At 37.0% G+C, this 13,015-nt stretch overlaps 2 protein-coding genes and 3 long non-coding RNA genes across 6 annotated transcripts in view; 3 read left to right on the top strand and 2 right to left on the bottom strand.

Moving 5' to 3' along the window:
- LOC145457518 (chromosome-associated kinesin KIF4A-like) overlaps positions 1-13,015 on the top strand; it is a 252,540-nt gene that overhangs the window by 44,469 nt on the left and 195,056 nt on the right. The gene's annotated exons all lie outside the window — the stretch shown is intronic.
- LOC145457805 (uncharacterized) overlaps positions 1-13,015 on the bottom strand; it is a 569,341-nt gene that overhangs the window by 515,286 nt on the left and 41,040 nt on the right. The gene's annotated exons all lie outside the window — the stretch shown is intronic.
- The window catches only part of LOC145457667 (C-type mannose receptor 2-like), a 312,234-nt gene that overhangs the window by 271,604 nt on the left and 27,615 nt on the right, over positions 1-13,015 (top strand). The window lies entirely within an intron of this gene.
- Positions 241-12,710, top strand: LOC145434381 (uncharacterized). Its single transcript, XR_013913367.1, has 2 exons — positions 241-381; positions 12,502-12,710. It is a non-coding gene; the product is annotated as an uncharacterized LOC145434381 (long non-coding RNA).
- On the bottom strand, positions 302-12,771 carry LOC145434380 (uncharacterized). Its single transcript, XR_013913366.1, has 2 exons — positions 12,631-12,771; positions 302-510 (listed from the first exon to the last, which is right to left on the bottom strand). It is a non-coding gene; the product is annotated as an uncharacterized LOC145434380 (long non-coding RNA).

Below are 13,015 nucleotides of genomic sequence, written 5' to 3'. Positions count from 1 at the left end.
TGTACGAGTCACCAACAATAACCGCACAAACGGAAACGTGGCTTGCAATAGGATTACGCAGTGCGTGCGACCTATATTTCGAATGACCTGCGCGCTGAATTATTTCCCGTCCAGTCGTGTGCTACTATCGATTATTACACTAATCCATTCAGTGCGAAATAGTTTGCTAAATCTAGGAATCAGTCGCATGGTGTTACTTTAGTAATTAGTTTACCACAGAGCCGGCGTAGACGGTTGATTGGTTGGTTTGTGGTATTCATGGTGTTTGTCGACTACTATGGTCATTTACACCAGGCCGATATTCTTTTTATTTTCCGTAACTGCCGACTTATAGCACGGCCCACCTCTAGGCTTTTGTAAGACACCGCTGACGCGGATGATGTGGCGAGGAGGAGCCTAGGTAAACCTCCAACACTTAGGTATCGGAATTCGGAAGTCGACCTCGGTCGGACTCGAACCCGCACCCATTGGTGTTGCAGCCGCGGATTATACCACTGCGCTATCTCGCCACTATAAAGCGTAGACGGTGATTCGAATATCAGCAATAACCACGCTCACAAACTAACAGTTCGAAAAGGTGTGAAATAGTTTGCTAAATCTGGCACATGGTAATGTTTTGGTAATTAGTTTACCACAGAGCCGGCGTAGACGGTGATTCGAATATCAGCAATAACCACGCTCACAAACTAACAGTTCGAAAAGGTGTGAAATAGTTTGCTAAATCTGGCACATGGTAATGTTTTGGTAATTAGTTTGTCCCAGAGCCGGCGTAGACGGCGATTCGAATACCAACAATAACCACGCTCACAAACTAACACTTCAAATAGGTGTGAAATATATAACAAACCCCACGATCACTCACAAGATAACACCTAAGACATAGCCATTTTTCGCGTCTTACCATTACTTACATCCCAATCGCTACAGTTTAATATGTCGATGGTTTTTACTATCAAGTAATAAGTAATGAATAACCGAACCGGTGCAGACTGTGATTCGAAAACCAACAATTTGTCACTTGCACGCGATCGCTATATGTTTTGACACTTCGCACCGTTTTCACATCTATAGAATCAATACCAACTATAATTCTATAAGAATCAAGAATCACAAGTATGTGCATTTTACAGTTATAGTCTTTATTAACTTGAAATCAACCTCTTAACAAAAACACGCATCTTATCACTCGTCAACTCTATCATGAAAATCATCGACTCCTTATCATCAAAAATGTTATAGTGCGGCGTCGGAATCCATTCGTGGGGTGTACTAAAGTTAAATCCAGATAATCCAAAATGAAATATTTGGACTTTGACATAGTCTGAATTGAAATATATTGACAAACATGACTACCAACTTTGATCCAGTCACATTTCAAGATCGTACTTTGAAACAATCCTTGAAACTTACAACTCTATTCACGACTGAGTTTTCCGTTTATCAAATAGAGTTTCAGTAAATACTATCGCGATATTTTAATGTATAGAATCAATCAATGAAATAGCACCTGTTGTAAATATTTCTAACTTGACAACCACTTGTGCATACCGCGATCGACTTGTGACGCGATGAGTTAAATCGGAATATTTCAATCTATTTGTCGAAACCTTGAACAAACTAGCAGGTTATTTTTTGTTGTAATCGAGTGAACGGAAATAGTATTACGTCTCAACATTTTTTGTTGTAATCGAGTGAATGGAAATAGTATTACGTCTCAACATTTTAACATCTTCCCATACACAAAAGAGTAAAATACAAAAAAGCCTTGTCAAGTCAATCCGTTTGTAACTTACCCAACCAAAGCAAAAAGTATCCTTATGAAAAGTAGACAAGACTACACGAGTAATCACCACAATCCAAAATCCATAGCAAGTTCGGCTGTAGTCATATACCGCCAAATCATCTTCTTATTTGTTCAACTGTAAAAGTCGTTACTATTCTGTAAGATAAAGTAATTACTACTCGGTATATTTTATAAACCAAAGTAAATACTACTCGGTGTGCGGTTTGAGATTACCATATTACATTTTAGTATACGAGATTTGAATATCTGACCAATGTAGTTGAGAATTCATTTCTTACAATCGAACGCAGGCGTTATCTTGAAAATTTTCACGATGTAAACATATGAATTGACACATTGATTCGACATATGTAATAGTTGATCATGACTTGATTATTAAATTATTTGCGTTAATTAGACCCCGCGTTGTGGTAAATGTTATGACAACAACAAACTTTTCAGTACCAACGTTATTAACATATTAAGCTGTAAAACTATGTGTGTCTGAAATGTTCTTGATAGGAAAATTACTCCACCTTGGTAAAATTCACTCTGCGTATCGCGGATATCAGAAAATATTTCCAGTAACCAAGACTAAAGATGAAACGACAATATCGGTATTATTACATTCAACAATCAGTACAATTATTAAAATCTATCGTTGTGATAAACAGCACTAAAGATGTAATAATTCCAGTATTCATACATTGAACATCCGATACAAAAATGCTTTATTATCCCGATTCCCAACGGGTAATTGAAACGACTAAGTGTAGAATCAGTATATCACAATATCGTTACTATTGAATCCAACGATTTATTGTCGGAATTTGTGACAGAGAATTGAAACATATGCACTTTACAGAGTATGAAAATATCACTTTAAGTATCGAGTACCGTTCGAAGCTAGCGATCAATTCTTAATCATTTCAGTAACTCCCCATTGTGCGCGCTAAATGTAAAATATCGCGAGGTTATACACTCTAAGACTTTGATTATTGCAAAAGTAAATTGTGATATGTTTGTTAGATGCATCCAATTCAACTAGAAGTGTCTAGTGCCCAACACTCGTAATATCAAAAAAGTACTTGCTACACTGTTATTTGCTAAACGTGTTTTGCATTGTTGTTCATTTCTAGTATTGATTGTTCTCGAACCCTCAAATAATAATTCCCGACATGAAACCAAGCCGCTGAAAGTCGTTACCATCACGAAGAAACAATGTGTACGATGTTTGTCAAATGTGTCCTACCTGGCCAACAGAAAACAATTTTCACTAGCTTGGTAATGAAACCGAAGTCTCCATTCGATATTTTGTTTGTGTCAAGTACTTTACAATGAACACATTTGCGTGGTTGAGCTTTACATCATCAAGCTGTTATTTGTAAATCAAGATTTCGGTAAACTTGTAAATGTATCGTTTAACTAACCGACATTTAGTGATTGGGGAACACACCAAACGATACACATCCATCTCCATAATACTGCATTGATCTTAATTTCCATCATCGTGATAATAGAAGTACTTTTGTTTTGAATTCATAACAATCGGCTTTTCTATGACATGATAAATTAGAAGAATTAGAAGATTGGTTGCATATCACTAAAAATAATATACCACACATATTATTACTGTTACTCCATTCATCGGTTTTTTTTCCGTTGTCGATTTTCGAACGAGTAAAATTTATTACTTGAGTTGCTCTGCTTACTATATTTAAATGTAAACTCGCCCGTCTTTCAACAACAAACAATGTTAAAAAAGTATGCAATCAAACACAACAAGTTTTACGATACTAATTATTATCCCACATAACCCATTTCTTACCGAAGACATATGAAATATATTCATGGTACACAAAAATATTCGCTCATGCTACAAACCTGTACAATGATTGGTGGTGCTTTCAAACTGTTTCGATACCTCAAGAACTTTATTGTCTGAATGGTTGTTCATGTATCGTAATAATCAAGTAGTTCAACACAGAACTAGTATTAACAGAAACACCAGAGTTGTTGACACAAAAGTTTGTATGTGTACAGTATGCGAATACCATGTGTAAGTCCAGCACAATTGTGGTATCCATACGAGTTTAGTTAACACAATTTACGACACCGAGGTCGCCTCATCTTTCGTAAGATAACAAACCAAGGCTTCAGGATATGTCCATGTCATAACAATAAATCAGCTACTCCAACAACAGAGTACAATAGTACATATGTTTTCTAGTACGGTGCTTACATCTTACACACAAATCGACCTACTTTGCTAACGAAAAGTGCTGAGTCATCACATGGTTGTCCTCACAACAATACAACTAAAACATACTATCATACAAAATGGCCGTTATAGTCACCAATGGTAAATCGTACAAGTAACAAGTCTCGAGAATCCAGTTATTCAAAAAACGTGAAAGTATTTCTACACCAAGTCGTTATGTTGACGAAGACGTATATTGTAATATCATGATCGATTTGTATTCGTTGACCGCAAAATGTCACTACTCTAAATAATTATTTTTCTCTCAAACACCAAAACCTACTTGTCGCCATTCGTTTTCATCAAGCACGAGTTCAAGAAACTTACTTACTACGACATGAATTGTTATTTTATGTTGTGTAAATAGGTAATAATTAATTCAAGTAACACTATATCAACATCATCGAGCTGTGCGAATAGATTTACATGTGGTCTTGTGGTTTTAATCGAAGTACACAGTACGGTCTAATGTAGAGTCATCTCTATTGTACAGCAACTCGGTAATCGAAATGCATTAAAATTTAAACAGCGATCTTGTTTCATCACGCGAAAAATATGTTCACTATCGCTATACTCTGCAGAGGACGTGTAAATCCTTTTCACACTCGTAATAGTATACTATTGGCTACCGGCGACAACATTTAACAACACCAACGACACTAAACATACGATACCTAACCAAGTAAAATTTCCATTTTCACCTGGGGGTCAGCCGTTACCTGAGTAAAAATACCATTATTCTTTGGAGATTTATCGTTTAATCAGAGTAACAAAACATTTTTACTTGGGGGTCCATCGTTTCCCAAAGTAACAAGCTCCCTTTCCTTTGGGAATCTATTTTTTCCGTGGGTAACAAATCTTTTTCACTTGGAAATATCTTTTTTCCTCGGGTAACAAACCTTATTCGCTTGGAAACATATTTTTTTCCCTGGGTAGCAAACCTTTTTCACTTGAAAATATATTTTTTCCTCGGGTAACAAACCTTTTTCACTTAGAAATATATTTTTTTCTTCGGGTAACAACCCATTTTCACTTGGAAATATATTTTTATCCCGAGCAACAAACCTTTTTCACTTGTGAATATATTTTTTTTCCCTGAACAACAAACCATTTTCACTTGGCGGTCCGTCGTTTACTGAGTAAAAATATCATTTTCCTTTGGAGATCTGGCGTTTACCCAGTGTAACAACACATTTTCTCTTGGTCATCTAGCTTTTCCTAGAGTAACAAAACCATTTTCATTTTGAAATCTGACAAACACACCTGACAATTTGATATTTTTTGTATATTGTTACAACGGATAGCGACAAAATATACACCAACAACAACTCCAGTACATTTGTGTAATTGCATATTCACTTGTGCTGATGCAACCCATCAAAATCATCGGGTACCCACATGTAATGCGCTGTTGTACATCGACGTTTATGTTTTTGGAAAATTGGACAATAGGCTTCGATAGTTCTGTGATGTCCGGGCTCGTGCTTTGGATTTTCCAGAGTCAAAATGTCTGAATAAAACACCTCCTTGACGATGGTTGGTATGTGGATAACGGTGGTCGGAAAACGGTTGGATTTATGTCACCCATCGCGATAACAATTCCAGGTCGAGTTTTCCCCCGCGTGTTTACTATATTGTGTCTTTATTGGTCATGTATGTCTCGACATTCAGTTTGAAATCGGAAACCCTGATAAAGTATGTAACCGGATCCGGATATCAACTCTGAATCGATAAACCAATGAACAATATTCAAAGTAAACATGTTACACTCTGTGTTTCCACGAAAAAATACCATCCAGACATACGTCGCGCTTGTTTGCCCACATCAGTATACGCGTAAATGGAGGTGTGTGACATTGCATGCAATGTGTTGGTATACAAACATCGACCACAGACATTATCATAGCCGGTAGTTTTGATGCAGATCGAATGTCATCACACCCGATAACAATACCAATAAGACACATTGCAATGACTCTGAGTCTTCGCTATTACATCGATATTTCGACACCGTTCACTGATTTATTCGATGGTGTTATCGTGTTGTAACATTACAAGATAGTCATGACCCTATCTGCAGACGGACCTCCCAGACCAATTGGATACATCGGTCAATATCCATCGTGTTGTCGACACCGAAGTTCTCTTCTGAGACTACAGCGTTTGACCAAGGTGAACTTTCGAAATGCGGGTGCTCGAAATGATTGCGATCAGTCTTTCAGTCACGATGAATGGATGTCGCTACTCCTACATAACGACTCCAGATAAATATCGTGAACAGTGATTCTACAAATGTCGGACTGATATTGTGATCCAATAAGGTGTGTTTCAGTGGAATGAAAACTGCAATCGTACACCACAATAGAACACTACCTCGTGATTTCACACGCAATCATAAAACACACCATCGTAAGGGTTTGTCTAGTTCGTCCGGTAACATTACAAAAAACGGTCGTCACCACGCGAGATCGGCGTTGGTCTCGTCATATCGGAGCATTTTGAAACTGTCATCACCACAAGGCTATTGACGTCGATTCAGTTGGTCATACCGAAGAACATGTCAATCCGTTTTACAAAGTACAGTTTTTCAAGTCCCTGCACCATAGTATTACGACACAGACAAGATTCGACGGTGGAAATAATAAAACACGGAAGGCACACTTTGGTGTTATTTGACATGGATTTTACACCCGACGAACCTTACATTCGAGCGATGCATTGGAATGACGCTTGTATTATTGACGTAGAAGGAACAGAAATGTATCGATTTATTGGTTTCGTACATATCCAACAAAAACCAGGGTATGTGATTGTGCGTGGTTCGCATATTCGACTGTGAACGCTCTATTGGTATATGCTGTATAGCTCACTTTCACCGTCGTGCGAATAACCCATGTTACGGTTCCATGTTTGTGTGTCTGTATGTCATACTTCAGATTGACTCAGAGTCATTGCAATGTGTCTTATTGGTATTGTTATCGGGTGTGATGACATTCGATCTGCATCAAAACTACCGGCTATGATAATGTCTGTGGATCGATGTTTGTATACCAACACATTGCATGCAATGTCACACACCTCCATTTACGCGTATACTGATGTGGGCAAACAAGCGCGACGTATGTCTGGATGGTATTTTTTCGTGGAAACACTGAGTGTAACATGTTTACTTTGAATATTGTTCATTGGTTTATCGATTCAGAGTTGATATCCGGATCCGGTTACATACTTTATCAGGGTTTCCGATTTCAAACTGAATGTCGAGACATACATGACCAATAAAGACACAATATAGTAAACACGCGGGGGAAAACTCGACCTGGAATTGTTATCGCGATGGGTGACATAAATCCAACCGTTTTCCGACCACCGTTATCCACATACCAACCATCGTCAAGGAGGTGTTTTATTCAGACATTTTGACTCTGGAAAATCCAAAGCACGAGCCCGGACATCACAGAACTATCGAAGCCTATTGTCCAATTTTCCAAAAACATAAACGTCGATGTACAACAGCGCATTACATGTGGGTACCCGATGATTTTGATGGGTTGCATCAGCACAAGTGAATATGCAATTACACAAATGTACTGAAGTTGTTGTTGGTGTATATTTTGTCGCTATCCGTTGTAACAATATACAAAAAATATCAAATTGTCAGGTGTGTTTGTCAGATTTCAAAATGAAAATGGTTTTGTTACTCTAGGAAAAGCTAGATGACCAAGAGAAAATGTGTTGTTACACTGGGTAAACGCCAGATCTCCAAAGGAAAATGATATTTTTACTCAGTAAACGACGGACCGCCAAGTGAAAATGGTTTGTTGTTCAGGGAAAAAAAAATATATTCACAAGTGAAAAAGGTTTGTTGCTCGGGATAAAAATATATTTCCAAGTGAAAATGGGTTGTTACCCGAAGAAAAAAATATATTTCTAAGTGAAAAAGGTTTGTTACCCGAGGAAAAAATATATTTTCAAGTGAAAAAGGTTTGCTACCCAGGGAAAAAAATATGTTTCCAAGCGAATAAGGTTTGTTACCCGAGGAAAAAAGATATTTCCAAGTGAAAAAGATTTGTTACCCACGGAAAAAATAGATTCCCAAAGGAAAGGGAGCTTGTTACTTTGGGAAACGATGGACCCCCAAGTGAAAATGTTTTGTTACTCTGATTAAACGATAAATCTCCAAAGAATAATGGTATTTTTACTCAGGTAACGGCTGACCCCCAGGTGAAAATGGAAATTTTACTTGGTTAGGTATCGTATGTTTAGTGTCGTTGGTGTTGTTAAATGTTGTCGCCGGTAGCCAATAGTATACTATTACGAGTGTGAAAAGGATTTACACGTCCTGTGCAGAGTATAGCGATAGTGAACATATTTTTCGCGTGATGAAACAAGATCGCTGTTTAAATTTTAATGCATTTCGATTACCGAGTTGCTGTACAATAGAGATGACTCTACATTAGACCGTACTGTGTACTTCGATTAAAACCACAAGACCACATGTAAATCTATTCGCACAGCTCGATGATGTTGATATAGTGTTACTTGAATTAATTATTACCTATTTACACAACATAAAATAACATTTCATGTCGTAGTAAGTAAGTTTCTTGAACTCGTGCTTGATGAAAACGAATGGCGACAAGTAGGTTTTGGTGTTTGAGTGAAAAATAATTATTTAGAGTAGTGACATTTTGCGGTCAACGAATACAAATCGATCATGATATTACAATATACGTCTTCGTCAACATAACGACTTGGTGTAGAAATACTTTCACGTTTTTTGAATAACTGGATTCTCGAGACTTGTTACTTGTACGATTTACCATTGGTGACTATAACGGCCATTTTGTATGATAGTATGTTTTAGTTGTATTGTTGTGAGGACAACCATGTGATGACTCAGCACTTTTCGTTAGCAAAGTAGGTCGATTTGTGTGTAAGATGTAAGCACCGTACTAGAAAACATATGTACTATTGTACTCTGTTGTTGGAGTAGCTGATTTATTGTTATGACATGGACATATCCTGAAGCCTTGGTTTGTTATCTTACGAAAGATGAGGCGACCTCGGTGTCGTAAATTGTGTTAACTAAACTCGTATGGATACCACAATTGTGCTGGACTTACACATGGTATTCGCATACTGTACACATACAAACTTTTGTGTCAACAACTCTGGTGTTTCTGTTAATACTAGTTCTGTGTTGAACTACTTGATTATTACGATACATGAACAACCATTCAGACAATAAAGTTCTTGAGGTATCGAAACAGTTTGAAAGCACCACCAATCATTGTACAGGTTTGTAGCATGAGCGAATATTTTTGTGTACCATGAATATATTTCATATGTCTTCGGTAAGAAATGGGTTATGTGGGATAATAATTAGTATCGTAAAACTTGTTGTGTTTGATTGCATACTTTTTTAACATTGTTTGTTGTTGAAAGACGGGCGAGTTTACATTTAAATATAGTAAGCAGAGCAACTCAAGTAATAAATTTTACTCGTTCGAAAATCGACAACGGAAAAAAAACCGATAAATGGAGTAACAGTAATAATATGTGTGGTATATTATTTTTAGTGATATGCAACCAATCTTCTAATTCTTCTAATTTATCATGTCATAGAAAAGCCGATTGTTATGAATTCAAAACAAAAGTACTTCTATTATCACGATGATGGAAATTAAGATCAATGCAGTATTATGGAGATGGATGTGTATCGTTTGGTGTGTTCCCCAATCACTAAATGTCGGTTAGTTAAACGATACATTTACAAGTTTACCGAAATCTTGATTTACAAATAACAGCTTGATGATGTAAAGCTCAACCACGCAAATGTGTTCATTGTAAAGTATTTGACACAAACAAAATATCGAATGGAGACTTCGGTTTCATTACCAAGCTAGTGAAAATTGTTTTCTGTTGGCCAGGTAGGACACATTTGACAAACATCGTACACATTGTTTCTTCGTGATGGTAACGACTTTCAGCGGCTTGGTTTCATGTCGGGAATTATTATTTGAGGGTTCGAGAACAATCAATACTAGAAATGAACAACAATGCAAAACACGTTTAGCAAATAACAGTGTAGCAAGTACTTTTTTGATATTACGGGTGTTGGGCACTAGACACTTCTAGTTGAATTGGATGCATCTAACAAACATATCACAATTTACTTTTACAATAATCAAAGTCTTAGAGTGTATAACCTCGCGATATTTTACATTTAGCGCGCACAATGGGGAGTTACTGAAATGATTAAGAACTGATCGCTAGCTTCGAACGGTACTCGATACTTAAAGTGATATTTTCATACTCTGTAAAGTGCATATGTTTCAATTCTCTGTCACAAATTCCGACAATAAATCGTTGGATTCAATAGTAACGATATTGTGATATACTGATTCTACACTTAGTCGTTTCAATTACCCGTTGGGAATCGGGATAATAAAGCATTTTTGTATCGGATGTTCAATGTATGAATACTGGAATTATTACATCTTTAGTGCTGTTTATCACAACGATAGATTTTAATAATTGTACTGATTGTTGAATGTAATAATACCGATATTGTCGTTTCATCTTTAGTCTTGGTTACTGGAAATATTTTCTGATATCCGCGATACGCAGAGTGAATTTTACCAAGGTGGAGTAATTTTCCTATCAAGAACATTTCAGACACACATAGTTTTACAGCTTAATATGTTAATAACGTTGGTACTGAAAAGTTTGTTGTTGTCATAACATTTACCACAACGCGGGGTCTAATTAACGCAAATAATTTAATAATCAAGTCATGATCAACTATTACATATGTCGAATCAATGTGTCAATTCATATGTTTACATCGTGAAAATTTTCAAGATAACGCCTGCGTTCGATTGTAAGAAATGAATTCTCAACTACATTGGTCAGATATTCAAATCTCGTATACTAAAATGTAATATGGTAATCTCAAACCGCACACCGAGTAGTATTTACTTTGGTTTATAAAATATACCGAGTAGTAATTACTTTATCTTACAGAATAGTAACGACTTTTACAGTTGAACAAATAAGAAGATGATTTGGCGGTATATGACTACAGCCGAACTTGCTATGGATTTTGGATTGTGGTGATTACTCGTGTAGTCTTGTCTACTTTTCATAAGGATACTTTTTGCTTTGGTTGGGTAAGTTACAAACGGATTGACTTGACAAGGCTTTTTTGTATTTTACTCTTTTGTGTATGGGAAGATGTTAAAATGTTGAGACGTAATACTATTTCCATTCACTCGATTACAACAAAAAATGTTGAGACGTAATACTATTTCCGTTCACTCGATTACAACAAAAAATAACCTGCTAGTTTGTTCAAGGTTTCGACAAATAGATTGAAATATTCCGATTTAACTCATCGCGTCACAAGTCGATCGCGGTATGCACAAGTGGTTGTCAAGTTAGAAATATTTACAACAGGTGCTATTTCATTGATTGATTCTATACATTAAAATATCGCGATAGTATTTACTGAAACTCTATTTGATAAACGGAAAACTCAGTCGTGAATAGAGTTGTAAGTTTCAAGGATTGTTTCAAAGTACGATCTTGAAATGTGACTGGATCAAAGTTGGTAGTCATGTTTGTCAATATATTTCAATTCAGACTATGTCAAAGTCCAAATATTTCATTTTGGATTATCTGGATTTAACTTTAGTACACCCCACGAATGGATTCCGACGCCGCACTATAACATTTTTGATGATAAGGAGTCGATGATTTTCATGATAGAGTTGACGAGTGATAAGATGCGTGTTTTTGTTAAGAGGTTGATTTCAAGTTAATAAAGACTATAACTGTATAATGCACATACTTGTGATTCTTGATTCTTATAGAATTATAGTTGGTATTGATTCTATAGATGTGAAAACGGTGCGAAGTGTCAAAACATATAGCGATCGCGTGCAAGTGACAAATTGTTGGTTTTCGAATCACAGTCTGCACCGGTTCGGTTATTCATTACTTATTACTTGATAGTAAAAACCATCGACATATTAAACTGTAGCGATTGGGATGTAAGTAATGGTAAGACGCGAAAAATGGCTATGTCTTAGGTGTTATCTTGTGAGTGATCGTGGGGTTTGTTATATATTTCACACCTATTTGAAGTGTTAGTTTGTGAGCGTGGTTATTGTTGGTATTCGAATCGCCGTCTACGCCGGCTCTGGGACAAACTAATTACCAAAACATTACCATGTGCCAGATTTAGCAAACTATTTCACACCTTTTCGAACTGTTAGTTTGTGAGCGTGGTTATTGCTGATATTCGAATCACCGTCTACGCCGGCTCTGTGGTAAACTAATTACCAAAACATTACCATGTGCCAGATTTAGCAAACTATTTCACACCTTTTCGAACTGTTAGTTTGTGAGCGTGGTTATTGCTGATATTCGAATCACCGTCTACGCTTTATAGTGGCGAGATAGCGCAGTGGTATAATCCGCGGCTGCAACACCAATGGGTGCGGGTTCGAGTCCGACCGAGGTCGACTTCCGAATTCCGATACCTAAGTGTTGGAGGTTTACCTAGGCTCCTCCTCGCCACATCATCCGCGTCAGCGGTGTCTTACAAAAGCCTAGAGGTGGGCCGTGCTATAAGTCGGCAGTTACGGAAAATAAAAAGAATATCGGCCTGGTGTAAATGACCATAGTAGTCGACAAACACCATGAATACCACAAACCAACCAACCAACCGTCTACGCCGGCTCTGTGGTAAACTAATTACTAAAGTAACACCATGCGACTGATTCCTAGATTTAGCAAACTATTTCGCACTGAATGGATTAGTGTAATAATCGATAGTAGCACACGACTGGACGGGAAATAATTCAGCGCGCAGGTCATTCGAAATATAGGTCGCACGCACTGCGTAATCCTATTGCAAGCCACGTTTCCGTTTGTGCGGTTATTGTTGGTGACTCGTACATATT

The sequence above is a fragment of the Botryllus schlosseri genome, chromosome 2 (assembly GCF_051294905.1).
Source record: "Botryllus schlosseri isolate E-star chromosome 2, Bs_hap1, whole genome shotgun sequence".
NCBI lineage: Eukaryota > Metazoa > Chordata > Ascidiacea > Stolidobranchia > Styelidae > Botryllus > Botryllus schlosseri.
The sequence above is the reverse complement of the archived record's forward strand: the minus strand, read 5'-3'. Positions and strand labels throughout refer to the sequence as shown.